The sequence below is a fragment of the Pristiophorus japonicus genome, chromosome 20, assembly GCF_044704955.1.
Source record: "Pristiophorus japonicus isolate sPriJap1 chromosome 20, sPriJap1.hap1, whole genome shotgun sequence".
Lineage (NCBI taxonomy): Eukaryota > Metazoa > Chordata > Chondrichthyes > Pristiophoridae > Pristiophorus > Pristiophorus japonicus.
Window position 1 is genome coordinate 63594766 of NC_091996.1, and position 25941 is coordinate 63620706.

Below are 25941 nucleotides of genomic sequence, written 5' to 3' on the forward strand. Positions count from 1 at the left end.
CCATTGTCCAGCTCTGTGGGACTGTCCTCACACGGCTAAAAATCAACCTCTCCAAATGTCACCAGCACAACTCCAGCAATGGCTTCTCTTCACAATGCTGCACCACTACCTCTGGAACCCCCCCAAGGATCTATCCTTGGCCCCTTCCTCTTCCTCATCTACAAGCTGCCCCTCGGTGAAATCATCTGCAGACACCGGGTCAGTCTCCATCTCAGTCTGACATCTAATGCCATTTCTCCATCATCTGGTTCAACCTCCCCAACCTCCACCATGCTGTCAGATTAACTCTGACATTGAGTCACAGATCAGTCACGACTTCCTCTAACTAAACATTGGGAAGACTGAAGACCTGATTTTATCCCTTGTCATCAACTCTGCTTCCTTTCCACTGGTTCCATCTCCTGTCCGGCCATGCTCCCAATGAACCAGGCCGCACAGAACCTTGGCAGCTTGTGCGCCCCGCAACTGAGCTTCAAATACCAAATCCTGTCCACCAACAAGACCGATTATTTCTACCCCCACAACATGAACACATCTACCTTCTCTTCAGCTCTTAGAAAGTCTATTCATGACTCTGTTGCCACAGGACTCAATCATTCCAACTCGTTTCTCATCGGTCTCCTATCCTGCAACTTGCCTCATCCGTACCTCATCCTCACCTACGTTCACTGTTCCCTAATGTTTCATTTTCAAATCCTCACGCTGATCGTCAGATCCATGCTGGCTTCACCCCGTCTGCAGTCTCCAATAGCCTTCCATCCCCAAACAGATCATTCAGCCGTCAAACTGCTGCAATGGAAGCTCAGGCAGCTGACTCGGTGTTTCTGGGCTCCTTGGTTGAAAGGGGCTGGCAGAGTATCTCAGCTGCCCAAAGATCTGTCACCCACCAGATCACTGGTGGGCTGAACAGAAGCCCCTCGGTCGTGGCGTGGATATCATGGAGCAGGAACCTACTGGTCTGTGTCTGGGTAGCAGCATTGCTGCTCTCTCCTCCACCACTGTGAACTCATCCCTTTTTGGCGTGGAAGCAAGTCATCCTCGATACGATGTGATTGGGGCCCTGGAGAGGCGTGGGCCCAGAGGCAGCAGGGTCCAGCCCACACTTTGATATGTGCGTGCACTAGGTCCATGCAGCAGAGCTGGTCTCCAGTCACCTTGGTTAATCCTTGCCACTGGACCAAGACCTAGCTCTGCCAAGCCCGTGTGGTGGTTGGTGTGCACTGGCCACCACACGTTAAAAAAAATCCACACACATGCATCTTCCACCCTTCAATATGCAGTTCGGAACCTGGAATATTAGGTCCATCATTGAAACATCTGTGAACTCAGCTCTTTTTGGCATGGAAGCAAGTCATCCTCGATATGAGGGAGCGCCTAAGAAAAAAACTTCATAGAAGCACTAGAGTAGGCAAGAGCACTTATAGATCGCCACTAAGGGTAAGCACCAGGGCAAATAGTTGAATATGTTTAAGTGATGATGGTTCTGTCACATTTACATATTGTGTTTCTGGTGTATATATACAGTGTGGGAATTGGGGAGTGGTGGAATCGATCTTGTTCATTGTGATCGTCATGGGGACAGGGGGTTGAAAGGATTGAGTGCAGATGATGGACTGCCTGGTGGATCCTAAGACATGGAAGGTCCTCATGTGCCCCAGTGCTCTGGAGTCTGATGGCGGAGCAGGTCTCATAAAACTGCTGTTCAATAAGATGGCAGCGAGCGACCCTCCCAGGTGCGGCCCTTCTACCTGGAGGCCTCCGGTGCTTCTCCTGGTCATCCTCCTCCTCCTCCTGTTACTCCTGCTCCTCTTCCTCTTCCTCCTGTTGTGGTTCCTGAGCTTGACCCTCTGACACAATTGCTGGTGGAAATGGCTGGTCTCTCCTGATCACCAGATTGTGGAGCATGCAGCAAATCACCACCAATGTGGACACCTTCTCGGCCGAGTGCTGCAGGGCACTTCCTGACCGATCAAGGCATCTAAACCTCTGCTTGAGGATCCCAATGGTCTGCTCAGTGATATTTCTGGTGGCTGAGTGGCTCTCATTGTATGAGTGCTGAGCTGGTGTCTGGGGCTTTCTCAGGGAGTGATGAGCCAAGGCATCAGAGGGTATCCCTTGTCACCCAGTAGCCAGGCATGCACATTGCGTCGGGGCTCAAAGATCGGTGGGACGCATGTCTGTCTCATTATAAACGCATTGTGGCAGCTCCCTGGATAGCAGGTATTCTCCTGCATGATGCACTGCCTGTGGTCTCAGACACGCTGCACATTGAGAGAAAAGAATCCCTTCCTGTTCCTGAACATCTCCGAGTCATGGGCACCTCTTTACCTCTTCTACATTTACTTGCTGTCCGTGGGTGAGGATGAGGTACGGAGCAAGCAGGGAGCTTTTAGTCAAGTTGGAGGATAGGAGGGCATTGAAATGATTGAGTTCTGTGGTAACAGAGTCATGAATAAACTTTTTAGGGGCTGAAGAGAAGGTAGATGTGTTAATGATGTGTGAGTAGAAATAATCAGTTTTGTTGGTGGAAAGGATCAATATTTGAAGCTCAGTTGCGGGGCAGACAAGGTGCCAAGGTTCTGTGTGGCCTGGTTCAGTGGGAGCATGGTCGGACAGGGGATGGAGCCAGTGGGAAGGAAACAGAGGTGAAAATCATGGCTTCAGTCTTCCTGAAGTTTAGTTGGAGGAAGTCGTGACTGATCTGTGACTTGATGTCAGAGTTAATCTGACAGCACAGAGGAGGTTGGGAAGATTGAGCCAGATGATGGAAAGATGGCATTAGAGGCTCGAAGGGCCGAATGGCCTACTCCTGCACCTTGTTTCTATGTCCCTTTTACACCAGGTGGGACCCTTCAAATAGACCACTGTGGCCTGTGACAATACAATGCACAGATCCCACATTAAAGCCCTATACAAGGAGGCCTCAGTCCATTCCATGGGATCACAGCGACCAGTGAGGTACAGACACGTACTCACTGCTCACAACTGTGAGAACATGTCATGCTGATTAATCAGTAATTAATCTAATCTCACTTTTCTGAATAAACGCTGGTCCATTGTCGGGAAGCAGGTGCTTGAGTTGTCAATCTGATTTCCAGTTAATGATAGTTACAGATAATAGAAAGGCAAATCTCCATTACTCTAATCTCTTCATAAGCGTCAAGAGTTCATTTGTTAAATGAAGTATTCATTCCTAGTTGATTTCTGATCAATTATACATGAAATTCCGATTGCTTAAAAATATAATTTTACAAAAATGTGTTTGAAAAACAGCAACAACACACATGGCAGTGTGTGTGCACGAGATGTGTACAGTAATGGGGCAGTGAGTTATTAAAATATCTGTGTGTGTAGGTGGATGCAGAGAGGATATTTCCACTCATAGGGAAAACTAAAACTAGGGGGCATAGTCTTAGAATAAGGGGCCGCCCATTTAAAACTGAGATGAGAAATTTCTTCTCTGAGAAGGTTGTAAATCTGTGGAAATTTCTGCTCCCAGAAAGCTGTGTTGGTTGGGTCATTGAATATATTTAATATTTAATGCGGAGATAGACAGATTTTTGAGCGATAAGTGAGTAAAGGGTTATGGGCAGCGGGCATGGAAGTGGAGCTGAGTCCATGATCACATCAGCCATGATCTTATTGAATAGTGGAGCAGGCTCGAGGGGCCAAATGGTCTACTCCTGCTCCTATTTCTTATGTTCTAATGTGTATGGTAATGGGGCATTGAGTTACTAAGTTACCTGTGGATACACCAGATGTGTACGGTAATGGGGCAGTGGGTTATTAAGGTATCTGTGGTGAGGTCCCGCATTGGACTCATCACTAGATCTATCAACTCAGTACAAGATGGGATTGACTATTGGGCACTGAGACAGAAAGCCCCATTAGAGGGTAGTTGAAACTATATGGAGGGAGTTTGATGAAGCTGAGGGTGCAAACTCCATCATCCAAAAACAATAATTGTTTAAAACGTTCAAACAACGAATTCTTCCATTGAGAGCCATGAACAAAAGGTTGAATAGTTGTCATTGTAATTAAATGGAAACTGATCTCACATTATCTCACAAGCAACCAGACTGACGGAGAATTGACATGTGCTGGCTTTGGAAAGTGATATAAGCAGCGTTGGTGAGAAGACACTGATATGGTGACACATGTAGGAGATGTGGAGATTGAAGTTCATCACTGGGACATCACAGCTTGAGAAATGGAAATGTGCAGGATGGGCAGCTCATTTCCCAGGACTGTTGAAGGCAGTTTGGGTATCGGCCTTGACTCAGTGTGTAACTTTATCTCCTCTGAATCAGAAGCTTGTGAGTTCAAATTCCACTCTAGGGACTTGAGCAAATAATTTAAGTTGACATTCCAGTGCCATATGGAAGGAGTGCTGCACTGTCAGAGGTGCCGGCTTTTGGATCAGATGTTAAACATCTCAGATGGATGTGAAAGATCCCATGGCACTATTTTAAAGAAGAGGGGAAGAGTTAGCCCCAGTGTCCTGGTCAATATTTATCCCTCAATCAACATCACTCAAACAAATTATCTGGTCATTATCATCATCATCATAGGCAGTCCCTCGGAGCCGAGGATGACTTGCTTCCGCTCTAAAAATGAGTTCTCGGGTGACTGAGGAGTTCAATGCGGGACCTACAGTCTCTGTTACAGGTGGAGCAGACAGTAGTTGAAGGAAAGGGTGGTCGGGGAGCCTCGGTTGATGCACGTTCCTTCCGCCGTCTACACTTGGTTTCTACTTGTTATCGGCGATGGGACTTGAGGTACTCAGCGCCCTCCTGGATGTTCTTCCCCCACTTTGGGCAGTCGTGGGCCAGGAATTTCCAGGAGTCGATGTGGATGTTGCACTTTATCAAGGAGGCTTTGAGGGTATCCTTGAAGTGTCTCCTCTGCACACCTGGGGCTTGCTTGCCACGTCGAAGCTCCGCGCAGAGTGCTTGCTTTGGGCGTCTAGTGTCGGACATGTGGACGACGTGGCCCACCCAATGGAGCTGATTGAGCATGGTCAATGTTTCGGTGCTGTGCATGTTGGCCTGAGCGAGAACACTGACGTTGGTGCGTCTGTCCTGCAAATGGATTTGCAGGATCTTCCGGAGGCAGCGTTTTGAAGTGTCTGCTGTATATAGACCACGTCTCTGAGCCATATAGGAGGGCAGGTATCTCTAATGTGCTGTAGACCATGAGCTTGATGCCGGATTTGAGGTTCTGGTTTTCAAACACTCTTCCTCAGGAGACCGAAAGCTGTGCTGGTGCACTGGAGGTGATGTTGGACCTCTTCGTCAATGTCTACCTTTGCTGGCAGTAGGCTCCTGAGGTATGGAAAATGGTCCACGTTGTCCAAGGCCTCGTCGTGGATTTTGATAATCGGAAGGCAGTGCTGTATGGCAGGATCAGCTTGGTAGAGGATCATTGTCTTACAGATGTTTAGCATAAAGCCCATGCTTTCGTACGCCTCACTGGATAAAGACCTAGCTCTGTCAAGCCCATGTGGTGACTGATGTGCAACGGTCATCACATGTTTAAAAAATCCACGCACAGGCATCTTCCACCCCTGGAGTTCAGGACTGGAATATCGGGTCCTTCATTGAAACATCAGTGAACTCATCCTTTTTGGTGTGGAAGCAAATCATCCTGGTTCAAGGGACCATCTATGATGATGATGAATATGTTGATGATGGCTTGGAGTTCGGCCTCCGAGTGTGCGCAGACGCAAGTGTCATCTGCATACTGTAGTTCGAGGACAGAGGATGGGACGACCTTGGATCTTGCCTGGAGGCAGCGGAGGTTGAACAGATTCCCATCTGTTCTATAATTTAGCTCCACTCCAGCGGGGAGCTTGCTAAGGGTGAGATGTAGCATTGCAGCAAGGAAGATCGAAAAGAGCATGGGTGCAATGACGCAGCCTTGCTGGACCCCGGTCCAGACGTGGATTGGGTCTGTGGTGGATTCATTGGATCTGTGGTGTGTACCAATCAAGTAAAAATTCACTACTGCTCACCTCCATTCTCAAGAGCAAAAGTGTGCAGATTGTAGCGATTCAAAGCAACATCCGCTGTATCATTCCCTCGGGACGACTTGTTTCCGCTAATGTTCCAGTAGCAATGTGGGAGAAACCCCAATGAAATGCCCAAGGATTGTCTCTCTATTTGTCCTCTATACAGGGTATGGTACTGTAGTGGTTATGTTACTGGACTCAAAATCCAGAAGCCTGCATTAAGAACCCTATCAAATCCCTTCATCATTTTAACCACCCCTTTCTGAGTGGCAGATGTGACTTATGCTTCCTGCAGCTTCCGGGAAAGAGCATGAGGTAACCAGATTGAAGGTAGTGGTGACTTTGACTGCCATGAGCAGCACCATTGTTGCCATGGAGTGTGGCTATAGGTCCTGCAGCAGCAGCTCCAAGAGCTCAGCCATCACTTACCATCAAAGCCTTTGAATCACACATTTTGCAAAGTTGTAAATGACCCTGTGGGGCAATAAGAAAAAGAAAGAATTTGCATTTATATAGCTTCTTCCAGGACCTCAGGACTTCCCAAAGTGTTTACAGCCAATTCAGTACTTTTTGCAGTGTGGTCACTGTTGAAATGTAGGAAACACGGCAGCCAATTTGCACACAGCAAGATCCCACTAAGCGCAATGTTATAAGACATGATAACCTGTTATAACAAAGTTGTTTGAGGGATAAATAGTGGTCAGGGCACCAGGGAGAACTCCCCTGTTCTACTTTGAAATCGTGCCACGGGATCTTTGACGTCCACCTGAGAGGGCAGATGGGGCCTCGGTTTAACGTCTCATCCAAAAGACACAGCTCAATATTGTACTGGAGTGTCAGCCTGGATTTTGTCCTCGGGTCTCTGGGAGGATTGAAATCTAGTTTTGTCTATGAGGTTAATAGCAGATTGATGCCTTTCTGCAATGACCCCTACCATCCATCTACCTTCCATCTCTTTGTCCTCCAAATAAAGCAGGAACAATAATATCTGAAAAGGAATCGCCATTCTGCAAAGGGTTAATGTGTGCTACAGGCATCGCAGAGCTCACCCAGAGAAGATGGTGGACATGCAGCCCCTGTCTCTGCATGCTCCTTCATCAGCTGTTGCACAGCAGTGGTCCCAGAATCGAACTTCAGAGGGTTCTGACTATGTGCTGCCCTGTGCCTTTAAACCTGGTCATCGACGAAATGTTGCACTGCGTTCTACAGCAGCCATTTTGTACAGGGGAAGCCTGTATCGAACATACTGTTATATATGTAAACCTGTATATACCTTGTATAGTCACCAGAGGGCTCATCCCCTGAAGTCCCAAGGGATCCCACAATCTCTTGGAAGAGCAAGTACTTAAGGAGGCCTCACAGGCTGGAGAGGCATTCTGGAGATCTGCAATAAAAGACTAAGTTCACACTTTACTTTGAGCTCACAGTATCCAGTCAGACTCTTTATTCATATATAACAACTGGCGACGATATACCGATGACAAATCCAACGATGCAGAGAACAGTGGGCATCCTGGAGAAGCGAATGCTGCCAAACGAAGGGCGATTCTCCTCACCGTCTGAGGGGCACCAACGTATTTTGGCCTCATGAAAAATCTGCTTGCTTCAGTGAAACCCACAGAGTTGGCCATGAAGTGATACTTCGCAAACTTTTAACTATAGAGACCCCAACCTTGAGTAAAGCCATAGAGATAGCCCAGGCGTTCATTGCCACCAGTGACAATACTAAGCAAATCTCTCAGCACACAAGTGCTGCTACAAGTACTGTGAACAAAGTGATGTTGTTTTCAAATTGCAATGTACAGGGTAGGCCTCACATGCTTGCAGCTGCACGCCCGCCCGCAGATGTCTCAGAGTCCACCTGCAGGTACAGCAGGCGGTGAAGAAGGCAAATGGCATGTTGGCCTTCATAGCGAGGGGGATTTGAGTATAGGAGCAGGGAGGTCCTACTGCAATTGTACAGGGCCTTGGTGAGGCCTCACCTGGAATATTGTGTTCAGTTTTGGTCTCCTAATCTGAGGAAGGACGTTCTTGCTATTGAGGGAGTGCAGTGAACGTTCACCAGACTGATTCCAGGGATGGCTGGACTGACATATGAGGAGAGACTGGATCAACTGGGCCTTTATACACTGGAGTTTAGAAGGATGAGAGGGAATCTCATAGAAACATATAAGATTCTGACGGGACGGGACAGGTTAGATGCGGGAAGAATGTTTCCGATGTTGGGGAAGTCCAGAACCAGGGGACACAGTCTTAGGATAGGGAGTAGGTCATTTAGGACTTCATTCAGAAAGTTGTTAACCTGTGGAATTCCCTGCCGCAGAGAGTCGTTGATGCCAGTTCATTGGATATATTCAAGAGGGAGTTAGATATGGCCCTTGCGGCTAAAGGGATCAAGGGGTATGGAGCAAAAGCGGGAAAGGGGTACTGAGATGAATGATCAACCATGATCATATTGAATGGTGGTGCAGACTTGAAGGGCCGAATGGCCTACTCCTGCACCGATATTCTATGTTTCTATGTTTCTATCAAGGGTGATGAATACAAGGCCATTAACACCTTGTTGGCGTTGCGGGGGTGATCATCGTTTCCATTCATGCCGCTTCAAAGGGTATGTTTGCAAGGGCTGTGGAACAAGTGGGACACCTCCAACATATATGCAGGCGAGCTGCAAATCCTGTTAATCCTGCAAACCACCATGTTGCAGAGGAGGACAGATCTACGGCGGATCACGATGAACCAGAGCCTCAGACCGAGGAGGCAGAGGTATATGGGGTGCACACATTTATCACAAAGTGTCCCCCGATAATGCTGAAGGTTGAATTAAATGGACTCCTGGTATCAATGGAGTTGGACACGGGCACGAGCCTGTCCATTATGAGCAAAAAGCCTTTCGATAAATTGTGGTGCAGCAAGGCCTCAAGGCCAGTCTTGACTCCCATTCGCACAAAACTGAGAACTTACACAAAGAAACTGATTCCCTTAATCAGCAGTGCTACTGCAAAGGTCTCCTACAATGGACGATCCAGAGTGGTAGCCGGTTCTGTGATCCATTATGTGTTACCACCAAGTTTGCACTGCCTAGCACTGGGATGATCTCTTTGGTGTACGTCCGTAGCTGCGTGTCAATGTGTTCCAGTTTGGGCCTGCTAGCTCTGTGTGGCTCAAATTGTTGGCCGCTCGTAAGTGACTGGCTAGCAACCGTATCCAGCTGCATGCGAGCCGCGTTCACCATGTTAACTCCCTGGTCCATCGCCACGTTGGGACCAGGGCTGCATGCGTAAATTACCTTGGTCTCCTCTTCCCCTGCCATGAAGGTCTGAGCTATCAACGCCGGCCCTTCTAAAGTCAAGTTCTTGGTCTCTATGAGCTTCCTGAAAATCCCGGCATGATTAATGCCCTCCATGAAGAAACCCCTTAACCTCTCCCCCCTGCAGGCATCTGTGAACTTACAGAGACTGGCCAAGCGCCGCAGGTCCGCAACGAAGTCCGAGATGTTTTGTCCCTCCCGACGCTGGTGTGTGTAGAACCGGTGTCGGGCCATGTGTACGCTAATCGCCAGCTTGAGATGCTCACTGATCAGCTGGCTGAGCTCTTCAAAGGACTTGTCCGCTGGCTTTTGGGGTGCGAGCAGGTCTTTCATCAGCGCATACGTCTGTGATCCGCAGCTGGTCAGTAGATGCGCCCTCCGCTTGTCAGCCGCTGCCACTCCCAGCCAGTCCTTCGTGACAAAGCTCTGCTGGAGTCTCTCCACGAAGTCGTCCCAGTCCTCACCCACACAGTAACGTTCCTCTGTGCTACCGGTGGCCATCCTCGTGGTTCGGTGATTCCCGTTTCTCGTCGTCAAATGTGGTGTCCCTGCACCTTACTACATATTCACACGAGGCATGTACTGCAGACACAGTCACTATGTGACCTTAACCTTCATTCCCAGGACCAAGGAGTGCTGACCCTGGGTGGGACTTCCCCTTTTATACCTGGAAACCCAGGTGAGGAGTGTCTCCCACAAGTTCACCCCCTGTGGTCAGGGTGTGCATTTCTAGGGTATAAGTACAGTGTGCAGGAGTTGCATGAAGATTTCAGTTACATGAAGATTACCATTGCATGATGGTTACATACGTGACAGTATAGGCGTCCTTAAGCTGAGGTTCCGGTGCCTGGACCGCTCTGCTGGCACCTTGCAGTACTTTCCTCAATGGGTCTCCATAATCGTCGTGGTCTGAGGAGGAGGCGCAGGAGGAGGAGGAGGATCCCCGTCGCCCCAGAGCTAGGAGGCGTCGATCCACCCCAACCCTGGAAGGGAGGTGCAGCTGCGTCTCATAGCTGCTCGCTTCAGATAATCCCATCCACACATGACCCTTCAGGTCCTACTTTCAATGGCCATCGCAATGAGTGCCTTAACACACAATTGCTCACTCCCAAATGAAATACCTGGCCAGATATTTGTGCCAAAAATAAAGATTTATCAAATTATCCAAATCACTGCAAAAACAGAACATAAAGAACAATATAATACTGTAATCATTTTTTACCCCTGTACATCTCACTATGACACCTGTTATGACACCACCCTAACACTATGCCGAAGTGTCATCTCTGTGGCTGCATCATGGGTCCCGGAATGTTGCTGTGTTTGTCGTCTGGGACCTACAGCTGTCCTTCTAGGTCACCCTGGATGACCTCTGGGACTGGAAGGGCCGGATGTAGACTGGCCAGTACCCTCCTGGGAGAGTGCGTCCTCACATATATGGAGGTGCCTGACACCTCCTTCGCAATCTCCCTCCATGTATTATGTACTGGCGATCTGCCAGGTCTCCCCACGTCAGGAAACAGTATTCTTCTGTCCTCCATACCATCCATCAGTGTCTCCAGCCCTATTTCAGTGACCCCATTGGCTCTCCTTGCACCTCTTACACCAGCCATCCTTCCAAACTCCTTCCCCACTCAGGGCCTTGCTGCAAACCCCGACCTTTAAAAAGGCTAAGGGCCAGCTGGCTCATTAGAAACCCTTACCTGCATGCTGAATTTCTCGGTGGTGATAACGCTCAAATTAAGACAGCCACACCGCTGAAAAATCCATTTTGGAAGGGCCCATTAGCGCTGGAACTCATTTTTTCACTTTTGGAGCTGAATATGGGATGGCCCAGCCACAAAAAAATTTCAGCGCTAATGGCCCCAAAGAGGTGCGGAGAGCACCAGCTTTCCAGCGGTACTGAATTTCGGGCCCATCGGGTATTGAAGTCAATCACATGCTGGCAGTATTTTTAAGTAACTCTCTGGAAATAGGAATAGTGGCTGAGGATTGAAGAAAGACAAAAGTAATTCCAATTTATAAAAGAAGCAATAAAGGAAGTGCCGGCCCCATCGTGGATTTGGGCTCTTTGATAAAACAAATGTTGCCGGCGGTAACGGAGTGTTCCCCAGGTGTTGGCGAGGCGTGACGCTCAGCGCTGTGCTTCGCACATCAGCGCCGTGCTGATGAAGTCTGCACTGAGGCCTCACAACGTCTCTCGCCTTTTAAAGGGGAGGGCTGCTACAAACCCTGCAGCCTCTTTAGTGGTGCCCAAAGGGCCACCAGGGAGATTGTTGTCCGGGCCAGCAGCCTGGCATCCAAGAGGGGGGATCGGGTTGCATGTTGGCATCCCGGCCACACCAGCGGCCGCCATTGTTGGGCCGACTGAAATGTCGGCCGACAGACAAAAGATGGCAGCCGCCATGCTACCACCTTCCCTTGCAAGGGCCGCCGGGGCACCACAGCCACCACAGCATCGGGCAGCGTGAAGCTGACGGAGGCATGGCCCCTCGCCGACCTCGCGTCCCACGGGGCAATTTCCCCCAAGGGGCGCAAAAGGGTCGGCGCGCAAACCGGATATCGCCGGCGGAGCCCCGGGGGCAGTTGCGTGTGAGTGGATGGGGCCACCGCGCCCGTGCGCTAACTCATTAGCGCTCCGTTGTCACAGGCCAGCAGCGCTAACTGGCCCTGCGCAAACTGGCAATTTCAGCCCCAACGTCTCAGCAGCTTCAGCCCTTTGGGATGGAGAATTCCAAAGATTCACAACCCTCTGACTCATGAAAGTCCTACTGATCTCAGCCTTAAATGGCTGACCCCATGTCCTGAGACTATGCCCCCAGCCACGGAAAAAAACCTCTCGGCATCTACCCTGTCAATCCCCCTCAGAATCTTGTATGTTTCAATGAGATCACCTCTCATTCTTCTAAACTCCAGAGAGTATAGGCCCAATCTACTCAATCTCTCCTTGGCTAAAGGGATCAGGGGGTATGGAGAAAGCAGGAATGGGGTGCTGAAGTTGCATGATCAGCCATGATCATATTGAATGGTGGTGCAGGCTTGAAGGGCCGAATAGCCCACTCCTGCATGTATTTTGTATGGTTCTTTGTTTCATAGGACAGCCCTCTCATTCCAGGGAGCCTTTCTAATGAACCTTTGTTGCACAGCCTCTAAGGCCAGTCTGCCCTTCCTCAGATAAGGAGATCAAAACTACACAGCACTCCAGGTGTCATTTCACCAAGTTGTGGTAAGACTTCCTTACTCTTGTATTCCATCTCCCTTGCAATAAATGTCAACATGCCATTTGCCTTCCTAATTTCTTTTTGTGCCTGCATGCTAACTCTCTGTGTTTCCTGTATGAGGACACCTAAATCTCTCTGAACACCAACATTTAATAGTTTCTGACCATTTAAAAATATTCTGTTTTTCTATTCCTTCTACCAAAGTGAACAACCTCACATTTCCCCACATTATACTCCATCTGCCACCTTACTGCCCACTCACTTAACCTGTCTATATCCCTTTGCAGGCTATTTGTGTCCTCCACACAGCTTGCTTTCCCACCTAGCTTTGTACTGTCAGCAAACGTGGATACATTGTACTCAGTCACTTCATCGAAGTCATTAATATAGATTGTAAATAGCTGAGGCCCAAGTAGTGATCCTTTCGGCACCCCACTAGATTGGAAGATAGCAAATGTAACCCTGCTATTCAAGAAAGAAAGGAAAGAGAAAAAGGGAACTACTTGCCAGTTACCCTGACATCAGTTGTCGGTAAAATGCTGGAATCCATTATTTAGGAAGTAATAACAGGGCACTTAGAAAATCTAAGACTATGAAAGAGAAATCTTTGTTTTCTGTGTATTAACCAATCCTCTATTCATGCTAATATATTACCCACAACCCTATGAGCCCTTATCTTGCAAAGCAACCTTTTGCATGGCACCTTTTCAAATGCCTTTGGAAATCCAAAATCTACAACGTCCACTGGTTCCCCTTTATCTACCCTGCTAGTTACATGCTCAAAAAAACTGATATATGTTGTGAAACACGATTTCCCTTTCATAAAACCATGTTGACTCTGCCGAATCATGTTATGATTTTCTAAGTGCCCTGTTACCACTTCCTTAATAATGGATTCCAGCATTTTACCGACAACTGATGTCAGGGTAACTGGCAAGTAGTTCCCTTTTTCTCTTTCCCTTCTTTCTCGAATAACAGGGTTACATTTGCTATCTTCCAATCTACTGGGACCATTCTACAATCTAGAGAATGTTACAGGATCACAGCCATTGCCTCCATTATCTCTGAAGTCATCTCTTTTGGAACCATCAGATCCAGGGGATTTGTCGGCTTTTAATCCCATTAGTTTCTCAAGTACTGTTTCTCTACTGATATTAACTACTTTAAGTTCCTCACTCTCATCAACCCTTTGGTTCCCCCATTATTTTTGGTATGCTCATTATTTCTTATACTGTAAAGACAATTAAAAAGTATAGAAACATAGAAACATAGAAAATAGGTGCAGGAGTAGGCCATTCGGCCCTTCTAGCCTGCACCGCCATTCAATGAGTTCATGGCTGAACATGAAACTTCAGTACCCCATTCCTGCTTTCTCACCATACCCCTTGATTCCCCTAGTAGTAAGGACTTCATCTAACTCCTTTTTGAATATATTTAGTGAATTGGCCTCAACAACTTTCTGTGGTACAGAATTCCACAGGTTCACCACTCTCTGGGTGAAGAAATTCCTCCTCATCTCGGTCCTAAATGGCTTACCCCTTATCCTTAGACTGTGTCCCCTGGTTCTGGACTTCCCCAACATTGGGAACATTCTTCCTGCATCTAACCTGTCTAATCCCGTCAGAATTTTAAACATTTCTATGAGGTCCCCTCTCATTCTTCTGAACTCCAGTGAATACAAGCCCAGTTGATCCAGTCTTTCTTGATAGGTCAGTCCCGCCATCCCGGGAATCAGTCTGGTGAACCTTCGCTGCACTCGCTCAACAGCAAGAATGTCCTTCCTCAGGTTAGGAGACCAAAACTGTACACAATACTCCAGGTGTGGCCTCACCAAGGCCCTGTACAACTGTAGCAACACCTCCCTGCCCCTGTACTCAAATCTCCTCGCTATGAAGGCCAACATGCCATTTGCTTTCTTAACCGCCTGCTGTACCTGCATGCCAACCTTCAATGACTGATGTACCATGACACCCAGGTCTCGTTGCACCTCCCCTTTTCCTAATCTGTCACCATTCAGATAATAGTCTGTCTCTCTGTTTTTACCACCAAAGTGGATAACCTCACATTTATCCACATTATACTTCATCTGCCATGCATTTGCCCACTCACCTAACCTATCCAAGTCGCTCTGCAGCCTCATAGCATCCTCCTCGCAGCTCACACTGCCACCCAACTTCGTGTCATCCGCAAATTTGGAGATACTACATTTAATCCCCTCGTCTAAATCATTAATATACAGTGTAAACAGCTGGGGCCCCAGCACAGAACCTATCAGTACCCCACTAGTCACTGCCTGCCATTCTGAAAAGTCCCCATTTACTCCTACTCTTTGCTTCCTGTCTGACAACCAGTTCTCAATCCATGTCAGCACACTACCCCCAATCCCATGTGCTTTAACTTTGCACATTAATCTCTTGTGTGGGACATTGTCGAAAGCCTTCTGAAAGTCCAAATATACCACATCAACTGGTTCTCCCTTGTCCACTCTACTGGAAACATCCTCAAAAAATTCCAGAAGATTTGTCAAGCATGATTTCCCTTTCACAAATCCATGCTGACTTGGACCTATCATATCACCTCTTTCCAAATGAGCTGCTATGACATCCTTAATAATTGATTCCATCATTTTACCCACTACCGATGTCAGGCTGACCGGTCTATAATTCCCTGTTATCTCTCTCCCTCCTTTTTTAAAAAGTGGGGTTACATTGGCTACCCTCCACTCCATAGGAACTGATCCAGAGTCAATGGAATGTTGGAAAATGACTGTCAATGCATCCACTATTTCCAAGGCCACCTCCTTAAGTACTCTGGGATGCAGTCCATCAGGCCCTGGGGATTTATCGGCTTTCAATCCCATCAATTTCCCCAACACAATTTCCCGATGTGTTTAAAGTCTCTGCCATTTCCTTATCCGCAATTATAATTTCCCCTGTCTCAGCCTCTAAGGGACCAATGGTTACTTTTGCTCCTGACTTACTTTTTACATACTTGTAGAAGCTCTTACAATCTGTTTTATATTTCTTCCGAGTTTACTCTTGTTATATTTTCTCTTTTTATCAATTTTTTGGCCAACCATTGCTGATTTCTAAAGCTCACCCAATCCTCACACTTACTACTAATCTTTGCAAAATTATAATAATTTTTTTACCGAATACTATCCTTAACTTCTTTAGTTAGCCACGGATGATCACTATTCCTGTGGACTTTTTATTTCTCAATGGAATATATATTTGTTGAGAATTTTGGAATACTTCTTTCAATGTTTGCCACGGGATATAAAGGTAAACCAGGGAACTCCAGGGTAGTGAGCATGACCATCTGTAGTAGGAAATCATTAGCAGGCATCCTGAAATAGAAATGGAAGCATCTGGAGAAATCAGGATGAATCAGAGGAAAGTGTTGAATACTCTAAAGGGTAAAGGTCAACTGAACCCTGATAAATTGTCGAGCACAGCCAGACTCTGTGACCAGAGGCAAGGATTCAGACTGAGGAAGGGAGGGTGAACAGACAGTTCAGACTGCTGGTGAGGAAGGTAAATGGCAGCATGGACTGGTCAGGACAAATGGCCTCTTCCCATCTTGTAACTTCTATGTATATTTACGTAGTTAACAGCTTCACACACACTGAATGTGTGGAACAGGCTGCCCAGGAAGACAGCGCAGGCAAACTGCTGCTTCCTTATTTGTAATCTCTAACCTGCATATTTATTTCCTCATCCCACCCAACTGCCCTGGGAAGGGGAGTCGCTAATTCCTCTGTGAACACTGCAACAAGCAAGTCACTGTCCATCGTTTTGTGGTGATGGTGGGGAATTGCAGGTGTGAGGAGGCATTTAGAAATTTGGGATGTGCCAAATGGACTGTACATTGTCACGTTTCTCCATTCAGGGAATGAACAGACTCAGCACATTATTATAAAGGACTAACATTGCAGTAAATGCTGCACCAGTACGAGTAAGGATGGTAGAGCTGGGTAAACAGCACCAAATACTGTCCGGGTGGGTGAGCAATGTGACTCCAAGGGGTGCGTGAAACCGCTGTCTGTGCACAAGCTCAGAATTAATCACAGAAGAAATTGAGAAACACCAGCTCTCTCATGCATTTGTTTTTATTCATTTTTTAATTGCTTTACAAAACAACCTAAGGTTGTGTTTAGTGTACAGGCACTAGGAGCAAGGGAGGGGCTGTGAGGCACTGATTCCATCAGCTTTATGATTTTAATTAATGACATTCTGTTTGAAATATTACAGCATCAGTACGTCATCAGTCACCGGTTCATATGGTGTCTCAATTTAAACTAAAGTCTAATTGGGGCGGGTTATTATTGGATGGACTCAGCAGTATTCTCCAGGGCTCCGACCAGTATGAACGTGTTGCACTGATTTGTTTCATGTTTTCAGGCACTTGTTGGATGGCCTGAGCTGTAATTTACAGTGTTAATTCCTGTTTCCATGGGTAATCATTGGGTTTTGTGCAATTTTCACAGGTTTGCACTTTCAGATTGAGCTGATGGAATTCAGTGAGTCAGAGTCACCCTGACCCTCACAAGCAAATATTCCTAAATCAGCAGCAATAATTTCAGTTCATTAAATCATGATCAGCAATTTCTTAATTTCAGCACTTGCAAGCGAATAGCCAGAGTTGTAGTTCGAAGTCTTCATCCTTCATTAAATGGCCCTTCTCTCCATGGAGGATGAGATCAATCAAACTGCACCAGATAGAAAATAATATCGTTATTCTTCTTATTGACCTCCTTTGTTCAGTATTACACCTGCTCTGTGTATTGAGTTCCCTTGTTCAGTATTACACTGGCTCCAGTTACAACTATTTTGTTGAAGACAATAAACAAGTGCCCCCTGATTAAAGTAGGGTCACACTCGAGAAACTTTCATTCAAGTGCCCCCTGTTTTTTTTGAGGGCACCAAAAACACAAATTACACAAGTGCCCCTTGATTAAAGCAGTGGGCACTAAACCTGACACAATAAACAAATTAACTTTGGCAGTAACTTAAATAAAATCAAAATTTGGTTGCCGGAGGTGATGATGCACTCCAGTCCCTCCGGCGCCCACCTCTCGCGGAAGGCCGCGAGCGTACCGGTGGACACCGTGTGCTCCATCTCCAGGGACACCCTGGCTTGGATGTAACCACGGAAGAGAGGCAGGCAGTCGGGCTGAATGACCCCCTCGACCGCCCGCTGCCTGGACCCTTTGATGGCCCCCTTGGCCATGCCCAGGTGCAGTCTTACGAGGAGGCCTTCCGACCTGCCCGCTCCCCTCCGCACAGGGTGCCCAAAGATCAGGAGTGTGGGACTGAAGTGCAACCAGAATTTGAGGAACAGCCCCTTCAAATATTGGAAGAGGGGCTGCAACCTCGCACATTCGACATATACATGGAACACGGACTCCTCTAGACCACAGAAATTACAGGCGGCCTGGGAGCCTGTGAACCGACTTTAAACTTATTGCACGGGACTGCTCAGTGCAACGCCCTTCAGGCCAAGTCTCCAATAAATAAAGGACTCCCCCCAGCGTAGAGAGCATTCCATTGAGGACCCCAGCAAATTTGTCAAACACGATTTCTCTTTCATAAAACTATGCTGACTGTGCTTGATAGAATTATGCTTTTCTAAATGTCCTGCTACTGCTTCTTTAATAATGGACTCCAGCATTTTCCCAATGACAGATGTTAGGCTAACCGGTCTATAGTTTCCTGCTTTCTGTCTGCCTCCTTTTTTAAATAGCTGCATTACATTTGTGGTTTTCCAATCCGCTGGGACCTCCCCAGAATCCAGGGAATTTTGGTAGATTACAACCAATGCATCCACTATCTCTGCAGCCACTTCTTTTAGGACACTAGGATGCAAGCCATCAGGTCCAGGGAAATTGTCCGCCTTTACTCCTATTATTTTACAGAGTATTACTTCTTTAGTGATAGTGATTGTATTAAGCGCCTCTCTTCTTATAGCCCATTTCAAACGGAGATGAGGAGGAAGTTCTTCTCTGAGGGTTGGGAATCTTTGGAATTCTCCACTGTAGAAAGCTGTGGAGGCTGGGTCATTGAATATATTTAAAATGGAGATAGGCAGATTTTTGAACTATAGGGAAGTCGAGGGTTTTGGGGAGTGGACTGGAAAGTGGAGTTGAGGCCAAGATCAGATCAGCCATGATCTTATTGAATGGAGGAGCAGGCTCAAGGGGCAAAATGGCCTACTCCTGCTCCTATTTCTTATGTTTTTAATCTCTCTCTCTTTTTTGAACTGAGGTGTAACATTTGCATTCTTCCAGTCCTCTGGCACCACCCCCATATCTACGGAGGATTGGAAGATTGTGGCCAAAGTCTCTGTTACTTCCACCTTTACTTCCCTCAGCAACCGAGCGACTTTTCTACTTTTGAGTACTGCCAATCGTTTAAGTTCCCCTCTTTGTTTATCCAATCTAATTTCTTTACCCCCTCCATCTTGACTGTAATATTGTCAGCATCCTCTTCTTTAGTGAAGACAGATGCAAAGTACTCAGTCAGTACCTCAGCCATGCCCACTGTCTCCACAAGAAGATCTTTTAGGTCCTTAATCGGCCTCACCTTACCTTTAATTATCCTCTTACTCTTTATATGCTTGTAAAGACTTTACAGTTCCCTTTTATGTTACCCGCTAATATTTTCTCATACATTCTATTTGCCCCACTTATTTATTTTGTGACTTCTCTGCACTCTCTGTATTCAGCCTGATTCTCTACCATATTATTAACCTGACATTTATCATAAGCCTCCAAGTTTTGTTTGATTATTTTCTCAATTTCTTTAGTCATCCAGGGAGCTCTGGCTTTGGATGCCCTTCCTTTTTCCATCATAGGAATGTGTCTAGTCTGTATCTGAACCATCTCCTCCTTGAAGGCCTCTCTCTGCTGATCTATTGCTTCCGAAAAAGATAAGAAGTTTCGAAAAGGTAATAATTAAACAGCCGTGCTGAATCTGCTTGTCTGCAATGCACAGCACAGTTCATTTCATAGTCAAGAGGAGCTGGGAATGACTTCTACTTACCCAGACCTCACTTCACTCAGTCTCTTCCTCACGCAGAATGGGTATTTCTCGCTTCCGACGTCCAATGAGACGTGAAATACCCTTACCTAAAATAGGAGACAGAATTACATCATTCTGCCGTTTTCTCTTTAGGGTTTTTGTTCCAATTTGCAGCTTCTTTAATTAATGATTCATGCCCTGCATTTCTTCAACCACCCCCGATTAGTCTGGCTGAGCTTATCCACTGCCGTAGCACAGAACTGTGCCCTAATGTGGAGAATAGTGCACAGTCTTGGACACTCCATTACAGGAAGGATACAGAAACAATGGAAAAGGTGCAGTATGGATTCACTGGGATGTTACCAGGGATGAGGGCCCACAGTTATGCAGAGAAACTTGAAACGGTGGGGCTTTTCTTCACTGGATCTGAGAAAGGTGACCTGATAGAGATCTTTAACATTGTGGAAAGTTATGAGCAGATAAATCGTGAGAGATTGTTTCCACTGTATACATGATAATTAGAGGGCATAAATTTTCAATAATCACAGAAAGAATTAAAGGGAAGGTTTGAAACAAATTCTTTATACACAGGGTGGTTGGAATCTGGAATTCTCTGCCACAAACCAGTGTTGAAGCAAATCCATTGATTCTTTTAAAAGGGAATTAGATAGTTCCTTGTAAAAGAGGAATATTAAAGGGTATGAGGCGAGTTGGATCAGGCAGTGGCTCATGTGGAGAAAAACACTTACAACAGACTTGCATTTCAAAGGAGGGGGTTTGTACAAAAGGCAAAAGTCAGAGGAATGGACTGTGCAGATAAGGGGTAAAGTAGATGGCAGAGACAGGGTGGGAAAAGGCCACGGAGGGATTTAGAAGTCAGAACAAGGCTTTTGAATTGAATGGAGACTCATCCAGGACTGATGATCAATCTATTCTCCACACTCCTTTGAACCACTGATGGGTTTTGTGGTCTCACAAGCATCCCGACAACACAAAGGCAATTGGAGTTGAGAGAAGTGGTGAAGAGGTAGAACTGGATGTCATCAGCATACCATGGAAAGATGACTCTGTGCCTACACATGATGTTACCGAGGGGCAGCATACAGTTACATGTGTGCATACAGGTACTTATAAATACACACAAGTGCGTACAGGTACATATATTTACCCATAAATACATATAGGTACTTGTATTTACAACCAAATAAAGGTACATAGAGATAAATACGGGTACATACTATTGTGTTCCTAACACAGATGAGGCTGCACACAGGGAGGTTAAGGTAACAGTGACCTCAGTCTTTAATAAGACACTCCAGAGTGAGGAACAGGCCTTAAGGCCGGCTTATATACAGTGCTTCTAAGGGATGCTGGGATCCCTTGGGACTTCAGGGGATGAGCTCTCTGGTGGCGGAACATGGGAGTGTATATATGAACTAGGGCTGGGCCATAAATGTGCCCTTTCCATATCACTCACATCCCAAGAACAGACCGTCTAAAAGAACAGTTTTCCTGTCGACATGATCTACCATGGAACTCCATTTGTACGAGGAAATATCAATAATTTCACTGGGAAATGTAACATTTATGAATACAGAGAGTGAGGACGGAGTCAGTGTTATCCCATGGTTTAGACTGTGGGATTACTGCAGTTGCTGAGTAATGGGACACACCGACATCCATGTCATGTATCTTACATTATTATATATAACTGTATCCTAACATGCTATACATGACTGTAATAAGATATGACCTGTAGCCACCAGCATACCTGACCACCAGGGGTGCACTTGCAAGAAACAGATATATAAGGACAGGTCTCAGGCAAGTGCAGCATTCCAGAGCTGTGAAATAAAGGTGCAGGTCCAGAGTGACCTTGACTTCACTACATGCCTTGTGTGAATCTGTACTGAGGGGACAGGACTTTACAGTGGCGACGAGTTACGGGATTACAGAATCCACAGAATGGCGAACAACGGATCAGATGAAAAGTACAATGCGGGAGACAATTGGGAGGACTTTCTAGAAAGGCTCCAGCAAAGCTTTGTAACCAAAGACTGGTTAGGCGACGATAAGGCAGACAAGAGAAGAGCCCAGCTCTTGACCAGCTGTGGCTCGAAAACATACGCTTTAATGAAGGATCTTTTGGCACCCGAGAAATCAGCAAGCAAGTCGTTTGAAGAATTGAGCACACTGGTAAGAGACCACCTGAAGCCAGCGAGCAGCCTACACATGGCCAGACACAGGTTCTACAACTACAGACGCTGTGTGGGCCAGAGCATACCCGACTTCGTGGCGGAACTTCGGAGGTTGGCTAGTTAATGTGAGTTCTCCAATGAACTGAGGAGAGAAATGCTGAGAGACTTTTTCATTGAAGGAATAGGCCACGCAGGCATATTCCGAAAGCTCATGGAGACCAAGAACCTGACCTTAGAGGCAGCAGCACTGGTTGCACAGACATTCTTGGTAGGGGAAGAAGAAACGATGTTGATTTACAATGCAGGTACGACAACTAACAAGATATCGGAACAAGAAGTTCACATGACTAAACAAGCTGCTACCCCCACACACAGACAAAACCGGGAGAACAGGCTCTCGACAGCAGACAGAAGCCATCAAGGGCCACAGGAATGGCCGTTCACACCTCATCAACCCACAATGCGAGCAATCAACTACAAACTGAGAGAAGCTCAAGAGAGATCAGCCAGACGCAGCTCATTCTTTGGAAACACTTTGAACAATGGAACAGGTCTGTGCTGAAGGTGTGGGGGTGGGCACTCGTCAAGGGGATGTCGACTTCAACAGGCTGTTTGCAGAAATTGTGAATATACAGGGCATTTGGCCCACATTTGCAAAAAAAGGCAGCTCGGCTGGTATACGAATCGGTTGGGTCGGATGGACCAGAAGATGGTGGGGACAGTACCCGGGACACCGATGTACAGCGAGTCAACACGATCAATGGCCGCTGCTCCTACAACAGGATGCCTCCTATAATGATGAGGGTCCTACTCAACGGGATATCTGTCAACATGGAGCTGGATACGGGAGCGAGTCAATCTCTCATGGGCGCTCAACAATTTGAACAATAGTGGCCGCATAAAAGAGGCAGACCAAAACTCACAAGGGTCGACACCAAACTAAGGACCTATACCAAAGAAATCGTACCAGTCCTCGGCAGCGCCATGCTCTCTGTCACACACAAAGGGACAGTGAACCGACTTCCCCTGTGGATTCTCCCCGGAGACCCCCCAGCATTGCTGGGGAGAAGCTGGCTGGCAAAACTAAACTGGAAATGGGATGATGTCCATGCCATGTCATTAGAGGAACAGACCTCCTGCTCAACAGTTATAAAGCGATTTGAACATCTCTTTCAGCCAGGTGTGGGCACTTTCAAAGGGGCCAAAGTCAAAATCTACATCACACAAGATGCTAGACCGGTCCATCACAAGACTGTACCCTATGTGATGAGGGAAAAGATTGAACATGAACTAGACAGGCTTCTGCGGGAAGGCATTATATCACCTGTGGAATTTAGCGACTGGGCAAGTCCCATCATCCCAGTCATGAAGCCTGATGGATCCGTACGAATCTGTGGGGACTACAAATCTACAAATCTACCATAAACAGAGTCTCCCTACAGGACCAGTACACGCTGCCCAGAGCGGAGGGCTTATTTGCCACATTGGCTGGAGGTAAACTTTTCTCAAAATTAGACCTCGCATCTGCGTATATTCGCAAGAATTGACCGAGGAATCCAAGCTACTCACCACCATCAACACACATCAAGGCCTTTTCATGTACAATCGATGCCCATTCGGCATCAGGTCGACAGCTACCATATTCCAGCGCAACATGGAGAGTCTGCTCAAGTCCATCCCAGGGACGGTTGTATTTCAAGACGACATACTTATCACGGGCAGGGACACCGACTCCCATCTCCGTAATTTGGAGGAAGTACTAAAGCGGTTGGATCGGGTAGGCCTACGAGTCAAGAAATCCAAGTGCCTGTTTCTCGCACCCGAGGTTGAATTTTTGGGCAGAAGGATTGCCGCTGATGGAATCCGCCCAACAGAGTCCAAAACAGAAGCAATTCGCCTGGCACCCAGGCCCCAGAATGTCTCAGAACTGTGCGCCTTTCTCGGGCTACTCAATTACTTTGGGAACTTTATGCAGAACTTAAACATGCTGCTGGAGCCTCTCCACGTGCTACTCATGAAGGGGTGCGTTTGGTTTTGGGGGGACGCCCAGGAATGCGCCTTCAATAAGGCACACAACCTTCTGTGTTCCAACAGTGTTTTGACTTTCTTTGACCCAGGTAAAAAGCTAGTTCTCACATGCAATGCGTCAGCGTATGGGGTTGGGTGCGTTTTGCAACATGTCAATAGTGCGGGCAAATTACAACCCATAGCTTATGCCTCCAGGTTACTTTCGCGGGCGGAGCGCGGGTACGGAATGGTAGCGAAGGAGGTGCTCGCGTGCGTGTACGGTGTCAAAAAGATGCACCAATACCTTTTCGGGGGCAAGTTTGCGTTAGAAACCGACCACAAGCCCCTCACGTCCCTCCTATCCGAGAGCATGGCAATAAACGGCAACGCCTCGGCGCGAATTCAACGGTGGGCTTTCATGCTGGCGTCCTACGACTATACAATAAGGCACAGACCAGCACAGACAACTGTGCCGATGCGCTCAGCAGGCTACCCCTGGCGATCACGGAAGGGTCTGACGAACAGGACTGTGAGATAATCATGGCAATCAATGCCTTTGAGTCCACAGGCTCGCCAAATCAGAGTCTGGATGGCCAGTGACCCCACGTTATCCTTAGTAAAAAGATGTGTCCTAACCGGTGACTGGGCAGAGGCTCGCGATGCCTGCCCCGAGGAATTAAAACCCTTTCACAGGCGCAAGCATTAGCTATCACTACAAGCAGACTGCCTGATGTGGGGCAGCCGAGTAGTCATGCCTCTGCGAGGCAGAGAGGCATTTGTCCGGGGAGCTCCACCGCGAGCACCCGGGGATCGTTCTCATGAAGGCCATAGCCAGATCCCACCTCTGGTGGCCTGGTATTGACGCGGACTTGGAGCTCTGTGTCCGAAGGTGCACCATTTGTGCCCAACTCAGCAATGCCCCCAGGGAGGCTCCACTGAGCCCCTGGCCCTGGCCTACCAAACCATGGTCGCGGGTGCATGTAGACTATGCGGGCCCATTTATGGGCAAAATGTTCCTTGTAGTTGTAGATGCATTTTCAAAGTGGATCGAATGCACCATTTTAAACTCGAGCACAACCTCCACCACTGTGGAGAGCCTCGTAACCATGTTTGCAACGCACGGAATCCCTGACATATTGGTCAGTGACAATGGTCCGTGCTTCACCAGCGCAGAATTCTAAGACTTTATAATTGACCATGCCATAAATCACGTCAAGACGGCACTGTTCAAGCCGGCCTCCAACGGCCAGGCGGAGAGAGCGGTGCAAATCATTAAACAAGGCATGCTTAAAATCCAAGGTCCCACGCTGCAGGGTCGCCTGTCGTGACTGCTGTTGGCATACAGATCTCATCCGCACTCACTGACTAGGATTCCCCCCCGCGCAACTGTTGATGAAAAGGACTTTAAAAAGAAGGCTCTCATTAATCCTCCCATACATGCATGAAATCGTTGAGGCAAAGCGCCGTAAGCTGACTGAGTACCATGACAGAAATTCGAGGGGGAGATGGAATGAGATAGGGGACAAAGTGTTTGTACTAAACTATGGCAGGGGTCCCAAATGGCTTGCAGGGACAGTAACGGGCAAGGAAGGAAATAAGCTACTGGTGGTACAAATGGACACTGGCCAAACCTGCCGGAGGCATGTAGACCAAGTCAAAAGCAGATTTACCAACAACACTGTGGAACCAGAGGCTGAACACAATGTGGAACTCGCACCACACCTGGTGGACAGACAGAGGGAACAACCTGAGGAAAGGGCAATCCCAATAGACAGCCCAGGCGAATCAACAACAATCACACCAATCGAAACAGACAGCCCAGGCAAGATACCAGCAACCACACCCAAAGAAAAACAGACCAAGGCAAACAACTGAACCACAACTCAGAGGCTCCACGCGAGAGCGTAGACCACCAGAGAGACTGAACCTATAAAGACAATAAGACCTTGGGGGAGGGTGATGTCATGTATCTTACATTATTATATATAACTGTATCCTAACATGCTATACATGACTGTAATAAGATATGATCTGCAACCACCAGCATACCTGACCACCAGGGGTGCACTTGCAAGAGACAGGTATATAAGGACAGGTCTCAGGCAAGTGCAGCATTCCAGAGCTGTGAAATAAAGGTGCAGGTCCAGAGTGACCTTGATTTCACTACATGCCT

At 47.2% G+C, this 25941-nt stretch overlaps 1 protein-coding gene across 7 annotated transcripts in view; it reads left to right on the forward strand.

Moving 5' to 3' along the window:
* The window catches only part of hdhd3 (haloacid dehalogenase-like hydrolase domain containing 3), a 160788-nt gene that overhangs the window by 54254 nt on the left and 80593 nt on the right, over positions 1–25941 (forward strand). The window lies entirely within an intron of this gene.